Here is a 16,829-nt window from a genome sequence, read left to right on the forward strand (position 1 = left end):
TTATCTTGGATTATCCAGTAAGATGAAATCTTAAGAGTTTTGATGTGCATTTCTTTAATTGCTAGTGATGATGAACATTTTTCATATACTTGTTGATTGATAGTATGTCATCTTCTGAGAAATGTCTCTTCAGGTCCTTGGCCCATTTATTGATTCGGTTATTTGTTTTTTGGTGCTTAGCTTTTTGAGTTCTTTATATACCCTAGAGATTAGTGCTCTATCTGATGTGTGAGGGTAAAGATTTGCTCCCAAGATGTAGGCTCTCTATTCACCTCACAGATTGTTTCTTTTGCTGAGAAGAAACTTTTCAGTTTGAGTCCATCCCACTTATTGATTCTTGATTTTAATTCTTGCGCCACAGGAGTCTTATTAAGGAAGGCTGGGCCTAATCCCACATGATGGAGATTAGGGCCTACTTTTTCTTCTATTAGACGCATAGCTTCTGGTTTAATTCCTAGGTCCTTGATCTATTTTCAGTTGAGTTTAGTGCATGGTGAAAGATAGGAGTTTAATTTTATTTTGTTGCATATGGATTTCCAGTGATCCCCATACCATTTGTTGAAGAGGCTATCCAGTGCATGTTCTTGGCAACTTTATCTAATATAAAATAATTGTAATTTTGTGGGTTAGTCTCTGTGTCCTCTATTCTGTACCATTGGTCTCCTAGTCTATTTTGGTGTCAATACCATGCTGTTTTTGTTACTATAGCTCTGTAGTATAGTTTAAGGTCTGGTATAGTGATGCCACCTGCTTCACTAAAGGATTGCTTTAGCTATTCTGGGTCTCTTATTTTCGAGATGAATTTCATGATTTGATTTTTCAGCATAAAAGGGCATATGGAGGGAGCCATGCCAAGATTGTTTTACTGGTCAATAGCCAGCATAATAGTGGAAGTTAGTTAAGGAACTGAATTTTGTCAACAGTGTGAGCTTGAAAGAGGGCCCCATACTACAGAAGTGAATGTGATCCAGCCAACACTTTGAGACTCCAGTTGGAAAAGCCAGTTCAGACATGCCGAGTTCTGACCTGGAGAAACCATGAGCTAATAAATGGGTGTTCTTTCCAGCCACTAATTGTATGGTAATATATTATTTTGAAACAGAAAAATAATATAGATTGTGAAGAAATGTTTCATATAATCAACCAGCAATAGCTGTGTTTATTTTTTTCAAGCACACTTTTACAAATTTAACTTATATGTGAAATCAAGGATGTTCAGAAAGAGATTGCTTTTAGTTAATAAGGAAAAACTTCAGGGAATAGAGGGAAGTTCTAGAATTTTTTCAGTGACATGAAGGAGATGGGTGAGTAGAAATAGAAATGTCACTTGGGAGAAGATTTTGACTTATAGAAAGGCATAGAAGAGACTGATTAATATAATGCTTCTTGCTAAAACCTTTTTTAATGGAAAACTCATTTTAAAACAGAAAGGATTGTAAGAATAGAAGCAAGGTGTAATATAATTTAGAAAACTCTAAATATTGGCTAAATGCATAATTTGTTCATTTCTATTTCTGATATTCATACAGAGGAGATTTAAGTAGAGGTTTTAACCAATACTTTTTGTTATAAAAATGTGATGAAGACATTTTAAGGACTCCATTATCAATTGGGACCAGAAAACTCTTCCCTGCAAGGATGATTAAGGGTAGGTATGCCACACTCAAACCTATGATAAATCTTTTCCATTCTAAATTCTGGACTTTGTGTAGACAACTCCATTTGAAAATCCTAGAGGCATTTTAAACTTGTCATGTCTATTGCTAAACTTATTTATTGATTTGAATGGGTTTGAATATCTGCTCCTTCAAAACTCATATTTACAATTAGTTGCCATTGTAACAGTATTAAGAGGTGGGACCTTTAAGAGGTGATCAGGACTCTAGGGCCCTGTCCATATAAGGGCATTAAAAAAGCTATAACAAGGTGAGTTCTGCTCCCTCTTGCTCTCTCCTGCCTTCTTTCCTTCTACCAATGAGGTGACACAGCAAGAAGTTTTTTTCCATATGTGGTACTTTGATATTGGACTTCTCAGCCTCCAGAACGGAATCAATACATTTCTGTTGAGTATGAATACTCAGCATTAGGATTTCTGTTATAGCAGCCAAAGGCAGAATAAGATAACCATCTTCACCACAAATACCCTATGAAGGAGGTGGAAACTTACAGCCCCTCAGGAGAAAAAGGAAACTGAAGACTCTGATCTTTAGCAATTTCTCTTATCTGCCAAAATTCCCCTGACAGCCAAAAATATCTGACAAATTCCTCCCATGATGTGGCTGGGCTACACCTTATAAACTCAGGCCTTTGTAGCCAGTCACCATTTTCCCCTTGAAAATGTGCCCCTCTGCTGCTTAATAAAACATCATTAATCTTTTGGGGGTCTGTCTCTGTGTCTTTTTCTTTTTGTGTTCTCTTTTATTTGGTGCCAAAATCCGGAAGAGGATTTGGGGTCCCCCACCCCTCCCTGTCCTAATGAATCTCTATTGTCTTTTATCTTCCTATAGCCCCTCTATTTCTTTCATTCTTTCCTCTTAATACAGGGAGACTCTTCAAACCCTCCAATGTCCACTATAGCTAAATGGCAGCCAGTACAAGACCCTAAATGGACGCCATTCATGGGCTAGATTTTTGCTGCCTCACTGCCATGAAGACAGAGCAAGAACCTGTATTAGGACCTTAATTGGTCTTGAAGGTAACCTCCTTTTAAACTTAACCCCTCCAGTTCCTTCCTTTCCTGTACACTGAGACTTCTCCATCAGGGGATGCTTTCTGTCATTTTTTTCCTACATGCAATACAGACCTCCTCAATCTCATTCTCATTCTCAAGTGGAACTGTTATTGTCTGCTCATGGTGGACATCAAGGGGCACTTTGATCTGGACTGCCATCCCGGTCAAACCTCTCAATATGGGGGCTAACCAGTACATCCCACAGGACCTCCACCTTAGCTAGTCTCATTAAAAAAATTTTAAAAATTTTAAAATTCCACTTCCAATTCAATCTCAAAAGTAAATGCCTTATCAGTCTGAGTACTCAGATCAGGCCACAATATAAATTATACAACCTAAGTCAATGGCCTGAATTTGGAATTTGGGAACTTTGACCCCCAAATCTTCCAAGACTTAAAGAATTTCTTCCAACAAAATGGCAAATGGCCTAAGGTTCTTTACCTCCAAGCTTTATTTTACTTTTTCTCAAGGCCCTCATTATGTCAACTTTTCTCTGTTCTACAATTAATTCTTATCAACTCCCTGCTCCATAAGCCCCCTAGATCAGGTCCTAACCCCCAGCTCTATTCTCCATTTACTGTCCTCAAAATAGCAGATGAACCCCCACCAGAAGTAAGAAAAACTGGAGACTATAAAGTAAAGTTTCTTAGAAGTGCCTGATAACTATCATGAGACTGACTGTCGAAGTCACAAGCTTTCTTCTGAGACCTACAAATCTTCCTAACCTTCTACATAGACAGGCTTGATCAGTAATTCTGTGTTTGCTATTATGATTATCTAGCCCCAATATTTATTCATCATTTTGGTCTAAAAGATCTAATGTGGTACATAAAGGTTTTAACTAGCTTTACCCAGAAAGCCCTAGCTGACACAGATAAAGGGATCTCTACTAAAACACAGGTAATGAAAAAAGAGAGAGATTTTGAAAAACAAAAAAAAAAAAACAAAAAACAAAAAAAAACCAAATGGCATTAGATATCCTAACTACAGCTTATGAGGCTATCTGTGACACATCAAATGGGCTCATGTGCTGACCCCTTGTTTCTTTTCCAAGAAACACTTTACCTGCAGCCCTGCCTGGCCTTTGTGGACAGGATATATCACATTACTTAGCAAACTACCTACTCACTTCAGGGTAAATGCAGGCCCAAAATAATGTTGATAAGAGGAACCCAACTGAAGGAGGAGACTTGTGTGACCAGATCCAAGAGATCACTTGTGCGACCAAAGCCAAGATATGGGTTGGATCTCCTTCACCCAGGTGTTGGGAATGTCGGTCCTGACTTGCTTCAGTTTTTTTTTTTTTCTGTAGGAGAAATTTGGTGTGTGGGACAGAAGAAGGTTTGAGACAACTGAAAGAAGCTGGCTGGAACCACTCCTTGGTGATACATGAAGGTCTCATGTCCTGAGTCTGACCCTGACAGTCCCCAGGGATACAAAATATTGACCATTATCTGTTTCTCTGTTTCTGATTGACTTGGCCTGATTGTGGAGGGCACCCTCACCCAATGAATCTTGGATGCTGAGATGAAACCTTGATATGATCTGAGGTCTTTGGGAAAGAAGTGACCCATTAACCCCCAGAGCATGAGCCAAGCAATATTTCTTCATAAATGCTTCTACCCCAATTCTTTCCATACTGTCTGTCTCTTAAACAGGAACCCATTATGGAAGATTTTAAGATAGAACTCTCTTAGCTTTAAAATTAGACTAACTTCTCTAAAATCTTGTAAGATACATTTTCTTCTGTACTCCCCTTATCTGGCAGGAAAAGAAAATCTGGTTCAGTTAAATAGAGTAAAACTAACCCACATCTGTCCTAGTGCAGAAATCCAAATTATTTATTTTCTCTAAGTGGAGACATCACCAGAGCAATAACAGGCTTGCCTCCCTCTTCAAATTGAGGAGCATAATATGAAATCATGGTCCTGTGAGTATGAGTACCCAAAGGCTGAATGTTTTCTCTAATATGCAGATGCTAATTCACAATAAGGAGGTGGGGATGGGGAGAATAAATATACATTGAAATAGACAGAGGGGAGTGAAGGGAGGGGAGAGGTGATGAGGGTAGGAAGGATCATAGAATGAATCAGACATTATTACCCTATGTACATATACAACTATACTACTGATGGGATTCTACATCATGTACAACCAGAAGAATGAGAAATTATATTCCATCTATGTATGACATATCAAAATGCATTCTATTGTCATGTATAACTAATTAGAACAAATTAAAAAATAAGTGAAAAAAGATGTCTTTAAATTACTAACTCATCAGTTTTTCTAGGTGGTCAAATAATTAACAGAGTGTTGGTTTCTATCAAATGTCTAGAATGTAATATCTATTGCTTCTAGAATTTTTGTTTAATAGGGAAGAGATAGTACTGTTAATTACATTTGTCTGATATCTTGGTTTTTATAGTTAGAAATGAGTAAATTATATTTAACATCAATGGGATTAATCATAAATGTGTTAATTAAAGGAGATGTCTGATTAATTTGCACATTTAAAGTGCTAAAATATCAACTGCTAAATATAAATTCATGTACTCTTGACTTCTTAAATTCCATAAAGTAATATATTTAAACATTATGTGCATTTTCATTAATGGATGAATGAAAAAGATTTAAGATTACCTTGTTTTTGTCTTCACTGTAAAAGAGGTTACTAAGAATTAAGATTCTATCAAGTGTAATTTTATAAACAAAGAATACAAGAGGTTTCATTTGGGTTTCAATTAAAGTACTATAAAAACAAAGTATTCTATCTTATTAAAGGGGAATAGTTTGTCAAAATTCAAAAATTTCATAAGGAATGTTTCAGAATTTGAATTTGAAAAGGAATAAAGAACTAGAAAAGAGATATAAGAAGATTCTAGGTATGAAAATATATTTTAGTATGGGAAGTAGAAGGAAAAAGAAATGTTTCTGGATGATAAAGTCTTGTGTGGTAAAGTAAAAAGTTATAGAATGTCTAGGTAAGTTGCAGAAGATTTGTGGAGGGTAAAATTTCAAAAAGTTTGTGTGTGACTAATTTGGCTATAATTAGCACAATCATAATAGGCCATAGGATAAACAAGATATAAGGCTGAATGCCAGCACTAATATTGACCACAATTAAATAGAAGGAGTAAAAATACCTATAAAATTATAAACATTAAAGGTAAAACCCAGGACTCTCACTCTGAATCTGGTGAAACTGACTTACTAGATGTTTAAGACCAAAACTTAGAGACTAAAGTTAAGGAAGTAAAAGGGCCAAGGAAAAAATAGCCAATATTTGGCTCTTACCCTCTGAGTCAGCTTGAACCCAAGGAACAAGGAGACTTCTCTAAGGGCTTTGTGAATCTGAGCCACATGACATTCCAATCAGGGAGACAAATGAGACCCTGGAGAACAGAAATCTGACCAGTGCACATGCTGTGGAGGGGACGGTTATAGGAGAGGGAGATGTCCTTGATACTTCCAATTCCTGCTACTTTCCAACATTCTGGAAGATAGCACTAGAGGAGCTAAGAGACCTCTCTCAAGTTCCCAAGAGTGACACCCTGAGGGAAGTCAGCTGAATCTTAACATTATATAAGAATGAGGTCAATTTGATCACCTAGAAAAAACAGTTAAAACCAAAGTACAGCCATATCTGGCCATTTATAAGAAAAGAAATAGTACTTTTAATGAAATTTAGGATGTACACTTGTGTCAGCACCACGGCCCTGGTGTCCCCCAAATTCTGAGGCATTTTCCCTTTGCGAGGCTCATATAACCTCTGCCTATCCAAAATTGGACTAGCCTCTGTACTTTGGTCCTCCCTACTCATCAAATTGATGTTTTACCTAATAACCAAAGCTTGTCTATCCCAATAATGTCACACACCAGATACAAGAGAGTCCTTCAGTTTATTCCCTTACTCCTAGGGCTAGGGATATCTGCTGAAATTGGTGCAGGAGCAGCAAGATTGGGAATTTCTATTCACTACTATGAAAAGTTGTTGGAACAGGTTATTGAAGATACCCAACAGGTCACTAATTTGGTACTGACTTTACAAAATCAATTGGATTACCTGGTGTCTGTTCTGCAAAATCATCAGGGCCTATATCTTATTGCCAAATGAGGTGGCCTCTGCCTCTTCCTTGGGGAAGAATGTTGCTTCTTTGTCAATCAATCAGGACAGATAAGGGATAAGGTTAAACAACTACAGGACCGACCGGTTGGAAGAGCTGAGATGAGAACTAGACAATTCCTGCTGAGCTTCACTGGGAGACCTAAAATGATGGACTTCCTGGTTTCTCCTTCTTTTTACCCTTCTACTATTCATTTTTCTGGTAATAACCTTTCTTCCCTGCTTTCTTAACTTTATACAGAAGCAACTTCTTGAGAAGGTGAAGCGTCTAGCCCAGACGACCTCCCAAAAACATGAAAAAGCCTTTCTCCTCCTTCACTCACAACATGACTCTCCTGAGCCCTATAAGGAAGGAATCATCCACAATGATGTTGAAGTTTCCTCCCTCTACACCCCACTCAAACCACAACTGCCAGGACTGTATAGGAGCTCAAGATACCCCTTACCTCTTAATCCTCTTTCAGATCTCTAACAGGATATCCCTTACTCCACCCCTCTTTAGCAGAGTAGTCAGATAGTATGACATTGCCCCAACTCATTATACCCCTTTTAGAGTCTGGAATGAAGGAGGTGGAAACTTATAACTCTTTTGAAAAAGGAAACTGAAGACTCTGACCTTTTGCAATTTTCCTTATATGCCAAAGATCCCCTGACTGCCAAAATTAAGCCCACCAAAAGTATCTGACAAACTCCTCCCACGATGTGGTTGGTATAAACCCTATAAACCCAGACTCTGTTGTAGCCAGTTGCTATTTTCTGCTTGAAATGTGCCCTTCTGCTGCTGAATAAACCATCGCTGATCCATTGAGTTCTGTCTGCTTTTCTTTTTATATTCTCTTTCATTTGCTTTCACCTGATGTTGTTTTTACATCTTAAATTGGTGACAGGGTCTACCATCTACATCCAATTTGTCAGGCCTGACTCTTGGGCATAAGCTTTACCCTTGGTATTCCCTGGTTCTTGATGATGAATCACATCCACTTCCTAAAAATGTCTCCTTTAACTGGTACTGTCCTCTCCCCCTGCTGCTGCTGCTGCTCTTTAGGCTCCCTTTTCTCTGGACTGTATTGTGCTGAAACCTCCTCACTTTCAGTGACTTTCTCCTCACCTCTAACACCCCCCTCCACAGGGTCCTAAGACTAAGTTTCTAATGTGTCATTCTGATCATATATCATCAATATGCTCAAAAACATTTTACTAGGGTTTCCATTTCTCAAAAGATAAGATCTAAACCTCTTGCAAGGAATCGTGCCAGATATTTCTTATCGTGAATTTTACAGGTTAATAAAGGTAAATGCTTGTTTTTTTGGTGGGTGTGGCTAACAGCGCAGATAGGCAACTGAACAGAGTTCGCCTCCAAAGTTGTTAAGATATATTAACCCCATACCCTCACATCTTTCCCCCTTAACAAAATGTCCTACACCCAACCCCCAGTTCTCTGTATGCCACCAGAAATGGTACAACATTTATGAAACTAATGACTATATTTTAAATAATAATTGAGTCCAACATCTCTAGACATAGAGACTAACTATAAATGTCTTAATAACAAAAACTTGCTCATAGATGATGTATTGTTGATATTGGAAACTGTTAACATTGTCCTTCCCCACAAAGGAGAGATCTTGGAACTATACAAGAGCAATATAAACTATAGGGTAAAAACAATAACACAACAGTCTAACAGAGCTGGAAAGAAATGTGACCAACATGAAAAGACAAGGAAAGAAAGGACCACAAACAATGCAAGACAATACAACATTAGAAGAGGTAACATCTACAGCAGAAAAAAAATGTCAGATAAAGATTTCAGGATATACATGATTCAGATGTTTTGGAGTCTCAGAGAAGACATTGGACAACAAATACAGACAATGAAAGATCACTTTGACAATGAATTACATAAACAAATCAAAGAAGCAAAAGATCACCTGTACAGGGAGATAGAGGTTATACAAAAACAAACAAACAAAACAAAAACAAAAAAACAGAAATCCTGGAAATGAAAGAAATAATAAACCAAATTAAAAACTCAAATGACAGTATCGCCGGCAGAGTAGACCACTTAGAAGATAGGTCATCAGACAATGAGGACAAAGTATATCATCTTGAAAAAAACACACAGACAGCACAGTGAGAATGATAAGAAACCACAAGCTGAACATCCAAGAAATATGGGATAACATAAAAAGACCAAATTTAAGAGTATTGGGATAGAGGAAGATATAGAGGTCCAAACCAAAGGAATGAGCAATCTGTTCAATGAAATAATATCAGAAAACTTTCCAGACATGAAGAATGAAATGTAAATCCAAATCCAAGAAGTCTACAGGATGCTGAATGTGCAAAATCACAAAAGATCTACACCAAGACACATTATAATGAAAATGCCCAACATACAGAATAAGGAGAGAATTTTAAAAGCAACAAGAGAAAGTAATCAGATTATATATAGGGGTAAACCAATTAGGATAATGGCTGATTTTTCAACACAGACCCTGAAAGCTAGAAGATCCTGGAACAACATATTTCAAATGCTGAAAGATAATGGGTTCCAACCAAGAATCTTGTATCCAGCAAAATTAAGCTTCAGGTTTGAAGATGAAATAAAAACCTTCCACAATAAACAAGTTAAAAGAATTTACAGTTAGAAAACTGGCACTACAAAACATCCTTGGCAAAATATTTTATGAAGAGGAAATGAAAAATAACAATGAAAACTAGCAGAGGGAGGTAGTACACTAAAAGAAAAACTAATCAAAGAGGAAAACCATGTCATTTTAAATAACAAAAATAAACAAATATGGCTGGAAATACAAACCATGTCTCAATAGTAACCCTAAATGTTGAGGGCTTAAACTCACCAATCAAAAGACATAGGCTAGCAGACTGGATTTAAAAAAAGATCTAATAATATGTTGCCTACAAGAGACTCATTTGATAGGAAAAGACATACACAGACTGAAGGTGAAAGGTTGGGAAAAATCATACCACTCACATGGGCTGCGGAAGCAAGCAGGTGTCTCCATACTCATATTGAATAAAGTAGATTTCAAGCCAAAGTTAATCAAAAGGGATAAAGATGGACATTACATACTGCTCAAGGGAACCATACACCAACAAGACATAAAAATCATAAATATATATGCCACAAACAATGGTGCAGCTATGTTCATCAAACAAACTCTTCTCAAGTTGAAGAGTCAAACTGACCACAATACAATAATCTTGGATGACTTTAACACACAACTAGACAGATCTTCCAATCAAAAGTTGAATAAAAAAACTATAGAGCTCAATAACAAAATTAATAACTTAGACTTAATTGATATATATAGAATATATCAACCAGCATCAAGCAGATATACTTTCTTCTCAGTAGCACATGGATCATTCTCAAAAATAGACTATATACTATGCCACAGGGCAACTCTTAGCAAATACAAAGGAGTAGAGAGACTACCATGCATTTTTTCCAATCATAATGGAATGAAATTGGAAATCAATGATAAAATAAAGAAGAAAACTTCCTGCATCACATGGGGACTGAACAATATGCTACTGAATGAACAAGGGATCACAGAAGACATCAAGGAGGAGATTAAAAAATTCTTAGAGGTAAATGAGAACACAGACACAACATATCAAAATCTCTGGGACACTATGAAAGCAGTACTAAGAGGAAAATTCATTGCATGGAGTTCATTCCTTAAAAGAAGAAAAAGCCAATAAATAAATGATCTCACACTATATTTCAAAGTCCTAGAAAAAGAAGAACAAATCAGCAGCCAAGCAGTAGAAGGCAAGAAATAATTAAAATCAGGGCTGAAATCAATGAAATCGAAACAAAACAAACAATTGAAAAATTGACAAAACTAAAAGTTGGTTCTTTGAAGAAATAAATAAGATTGACAGACCCTTAGCCATGCTAATGAAGAGAAGGAGAGAGAGAACCCAAATTACTAGCATATGTGATGGAAAAGGCATTATCACAATAGATACTACAGAAATACAGAAGATTAGTAGAAATTATTTTGAAACCTTATACTCTAATAAAATAGAAGATAGTGAAGCCATCAATAAATTTCTTAAGTCATGTGATCTGCCCATATTGAGTCAGGAAGATATACACGACTTAAACAGACCAATATTAAGTGAGGAAATAGAAGAAGCCATCAAAAGATTATCAACCAAGAAAAGCCCAAGACCCAATGGATATACAGCCGAGTTTTATAAGACCTTTAAAAAGGAACTAATACCAATACTCTTCAATCTATTTCAGGAAATAGAAAAAGAGGGAGTACTTCCAAGTTCATTCTACGAGGCCAATATCACCCTGATTCCAAAACCAGACAAAGACACTTCAAAGAAAGAAAATTTCAGACCAACATCTCTAATGAATATAGATGCAAAAATTTTCAATAATATTATGGCAAATCGAATACAAAAACATATCAAAAAGATCGTGCACCATGATCAAATGGGGTTCATCCCAGGGATGCAAAGTTGGTTCAATATACGGAAATCAGTAAATGTAATTCATCACATCAATAGACTTAAAGATAAGAACCATATGATCATCTCGATAGATGCAGAAAAAGTATTTGACAAAATACAGCACCCCTTTATGTTCAAAGCACTAGAAAAACTAGGGATAACAGAAACATCATAACATCATAACATCTCAACATCACAAAGGCTATTTACGCTAAGCCCCAGGCCAACATCATTCTAAATGGAGAAAAACTGAAGGCATTCCCTCTAAAATCTGGAACAAGAGAGGGATGCCCTCTCTCACCATTTCTATTAAAGAAATTAAAGAAATAACTATAGGAAAAGAAGAACTTAACCTAGCACTATTTGATGATGAGAAGATTCTAAATAGAGAAGACCCAAAAAACTCCACCAGAAAACTTCTAGAACTAGTAAATGAGTTCAGCAAAGTGGCAGGATATAAACTCAACACCCATAAATCAAAGGCATTTCTGCATATCAGTGACAAATCCTCTGAGAAGGAAATGAGGAAAACCACCCCATTCACAATATCCTCAAGAAAAATAAGATACTTGGGAATCAACTTAACAAAAGAGGGGGCAGATCTATACAATGAAAACTACAGAAACCTAAAGAGAGAAATCAAAGAAGACCTTAGAAGATGGAAAGATCTACCTTGTTCATGGATAGGCAAAATTAATACTATCAAAATGACCAAACTACCAAAAGCACTATAGAAGTTCAATACAATTCCGATCAAAATCCCAATGACATTCTTCATAGAAATAGAAAAAGCAATCATAAAATTCATCTGGAAAAATAAGAGACCCAGAATAGCTAAAGCAATTCTAAGCAAAAAAAGAGTGAAACAAGTGGTATCGCTATACCAGACCTTACACTATACTACAGAGCAATAGTAACAAAAACAGCATGGTACTGGCACCAAAACAGGCTGGTAGACCAATGGTATGGAATAGAGGACACAGAGACTAACCCACAAAATCACAACTATCTTATATTTGACAAAGGTGCCAAAAACATGCACTGGAGAAAGGATAACATCTTCAACAAATGGTGCTTGGAAACTGGAAATCCATATGCAACAAAATGAAATTGAATCCCTCTCTCTCACCATGCACAAAAGTTAACTCAAAAAGGATCAATGATCTAGGAATTAAACCATAGGCTCTGCATTTAATAGAAGAAAAAGTAGGCCCTAATCTCCATCATGTGGGATTATGCCCAGCCTTCCTTAATAAGACTCCTTTGACACAAGAATTAAAATCAAGAATCAATAAATGGGATGGACTCAAACTGCAAAGTTTCTTCTCAGCAAAAGAAACAATCTGTGAGGTGAATAGAGAGCCTACATACTGGGAGCAAATCTTTACCCCTCACACATCAGATAGAGTACTAATCTCTAGGGTATATAAAAAACTCAACAAGCTAAGTACCAAAAAAATAAATAATTCAATCAATAAATGGGCCAAGAACCTGAACAGACACTTCTCAGAAGAGGATATACATCAATCAACAAATATATGAAAAAATGCTCATCATCTCTAGCAATCAGAGAAATGCAAATCAAAACCACTTCCAGATACCATCTCACTCCAGTCAGAATGGAAGCTATTATGTAGACAAACAACAATAAGTGTTGGCGAGGATGTGGGGGAAAAGATACACTCATACATTGCTGGTGGGACTGCAAATTGGTGCAGCCAATTTGGAAAGCAGTATGGAGATTCCTTGGAAATCTGGGAATGCAACCACCATTTGACCCAGCTATTCCTCTTCTCAGACTATATTCAAAGGACCTAAAAACAGCATACTACAGGGACACAGCCTCATCAATGTTTATAGCAGCACAATTCACAATAGCTAAACTGTGGAGCCAACCTAGATGTCCCTCAGTGAATGAATGGATAAAAAAAATGTGGCATTTATACACAATGGAATATTATTCAGCACTAAGAAAGAACAAAATCATGGCATTTGCACGTAAATGGATGGTGTTAGAGAAAATAATGCTAAGTGAAGATAATGCTAAGTAAACAAATGCCGAATATTTTCTCTGCTGCAAGGGGGGTGACTCAAAGTGGGGTAGGGAGGGAGAGCATGGAAGGAAGATTATTTCTAGATAGGGAAGAGGAGTGGCAGTGAAAGGGAGAGGGAAAGGGGATTAGCAAGGATGGTTAAATGTGATGGTCATCATTATACAACATACATGTTTGAAGATTTGAATTTGGTGTCAACATACTTTATATACAAACATGAAAAATTGTGGTATATATGTGTATTAAGAATTATAATGCAAAAAAGAGTACATGTATAATGGTATAATTTGTCGTGAACATACTTTATATACAGAGTTACAAAAAATTGTTCTGTATATGGGTAATAATGAGTGTAATGCATTCCACTATTGTCATATATTTAATAAATAAGTAAATTAAAGGTAAATGCTTAATTGCCCTAAAATTCTCTAGTCTTCCACACTGAACCTTTGGTCTGGGGCAACTTCACCAATTTTCCTTCTGTCAAATTCCTCCTTCTCCTTTAAATTAAGGAGTAAATATTTGCATTATGTAACAATCACTATAATTGCAGAATGGAACTTTTAAGTGAACAATGATCACAGAATAGAACATCTCCACTTTCTCCATTAGCTGCTAGCCTGTAGGAGGGGGGTGATTGTTATTCCCTTCCTTCTTCACTCTCTTCCTTTTCCTCAGAACTATTGCAGAAATGGAAAACAGAGCTTTCAGGGAGCTTTCAATCTCTCTTGTGCTCTCAAGTCAACTAGTGTATTCTTGAGTGATCTCTGTCTTTTAGAGTCCCCAAGGGAGAAGATAGCAAATGTAAAATAAATTGCTCATGGACTCCTCCAAATTCTTAGCTAGTCATTGTTGTTTGAAGATTTTTGGAAAGACAAAACCCATACCACCATACCAAAGGTCTTAGAATTTCCTTTTTTTTTTTTTTTTTTTTGGTAATGGGGGTTGAACCCAGGGGCACTCAACCACTGAGCCACATCTCCAGCCTTTTTTTAAATTCAAAACGTTTTGTTATATATGACAACAGAATGCATTATAATTCATATTACACATATAGAGCACAATTTTTTATATCTCTGGCTGTACACAAAGAAGAGTCACATCTTTATGTCTTCATACACGAAATGATGACCATCACATTCCACCATCTTTCCTACCCCTATGCACCCTTATTCTCCTCCATCCCCTTTTCCCCTTTGCCCTATCTAGAGTTCATTTAATCCTCCCATCCCACATCTCCTGCAGGATATTTTGAATCAGCATCCATAAATCAGAGAAATCATTCGGCATTAGGTTTTGGGGGATTAGCTAATTTTACTTAGAATTATATTCTCCAGCTCCACCCATTTACCTGCAAATGCCATGATTTTATTCTCTTTTAATGCTGAATAATATTCCATTGTGCATGTATACAACATTTTCTTTATCTATTCATCTGAAGGGCACTTTTTATACTTAGAGAAAAGGTCTTTTATACTTAGAGACAGGGTCTTTTATACTTAGAGTCTCAGCTAAGTTGTTTAGAGCCTCGCTAAATTGCTGAGGCTGGCTTTTAACTTGTGATCCTCTTGCTTTAGCCCCTGAGCAGCTGGGATTACAGGCTTGCATGTGCCATTGCACCTGGTAAAAGTCTTTTTGTTAATGAAAGGATTTATTTCCCTCCAGAGTTTGTTTGTTCTCATTTACTGAGGCTTGAATTCAGATACAGAAGGCATTTCAAAACTGTGATTCTATCTCCTTATGTCATTTCAATATCTGTTAATTACTGGTTTCTGCAAGAGTAGTAGTCTTTAAATAATATATTTAGATAAGAGTTATTTGGTGACCTCTCTGACCTGCTTTCATGGTTAATAAAGTTTCTGTGTAATTGGTTGACTTGTCAATACTTCAAGGAACAAGCTGGAACACACAAACCAGTCTTTCTTTCTGTCTTTAATTAACTTTGTTTTGAGTTAGCTCTTTGGGGTATTGAGCAAGCTCTGGGTTCCCTTGAGAATTGTGCAGCTGTGAGATGTCTTCTGGGTGCTGAGTCCCAGGGAATGAAATGAGCCAGCCACACCCATGCCCAGGTCCATTTCTTCTCCTAGGAGCATGATTTGGCCCCACTGTACAGCTCCTGCTGTATTCTTGCCCCACCAATTTTTGTTTCTCTTTGTTTGTGATAGCCTACTTCCTAAGTATTGTTAGGAATTTGATAGCAAACAGAACTTAGTGTACTTTGATAAAATTGCTACTTTAAGATTTTTCCGGGAACACCTAACAGAGGTTCTAATAGGTTGTTAGAGGTGCATAGAGCCTTTGTTAACAGAATTTAATAATCAGGCTTAGAAGTCTGTAATTATCAAGTATAGACCTGTTCTCAGTTGCCTTTGACTTCCAGGTGACTCTCAGTCCCAACAGCAGTTTCAGTGACTTGTAAAGTCTTCAGAAGTCAATGCAGAGTTCATCTGTTATTCGTCTTTGTCAGTGTATTAAGGAGCTAAGTTGGTATTTCAGAGTTAGTAGGTACACCATCTTCCTAAAACTCTTTCTCTTTGAACTTTGAAAATTTTCTTCTTTCTACTTAAGCTCTTCACTGATACCTAAAAGTGAGTGCAAACTATGTACATTAAGAGTTACTTTTTTTTCCCCTTTCTTGGACTCAAGCAAATATAGAAGTTCTTGATTCAAGAGTCAAGCTTTGCTGGAAACCATCCCAAACCCCAACTATGTGCGCTCTTCAGGCTGTCAGGATGCGAGCCACTCTGTGGATGTTTTGATGTCATCCCCCTCCTTCCCCACCAATGTCCATGTAACTTAGATTCTGTACATGTGACCTACTCTGCCCCCGCCACATGGAAGACTGTGTTCCTATGTGAGAACACCAACAGTGCCCATCTGTGACCTGCTCCCCTGACTCCCCCAACCTGGGAGGGTGGAGGGTAGAAGCTAGATGAGGCCTCTGTACCACCAGCCAGATCTCATGCCCACAAGTGTGAAGTGGAAGTTAGAACCAAACCTTCTTTCTCTGGACCTCACATCATCAGTACCAATGTAAAAAACCACACAATCCCCAGCAAAGGGTGGTCTCCTTAAGAATGTATTATTTTTGGTACATTCTGAAAGATCCCTTGACGTTGAATATATCCTCTGACAAAGCAAACACACATTCTCTATATTTCCATGGCATTTCAATACTTTAAAGTTTTTTTTCACTAGCATCATACCATTTAATCTTTAAAAGAAAACTTTTTAATGTTTTTATTACTGCATTATAGTTATACATAATGGTTGGTATCATTTTGACATAACCATACATGCATAAAATTTGTCTCGCTCCATTTCAGTCCCCTGTGCCTCCTTTTCCCTCCCACCCCCTTCCTCTGTAAAGCTGTAATGATTTGATAGAGTAATTTCATTAAATCAAATAATCAACAGGTTC

The sequence above is a fragment of the Marmota marmota genome, unplaced genomic scaffold (genome assembly GCF_001458135.2).
Source record: "Marmota marmota marmota unplaced genomic scaffold, marMar, whole genome shotgun sequence".
NCBI lineage: Eukaryota > Metazoa > Chordata > Mammalia > Rodentia > Sciuridae > Marmota > Marmota marmota.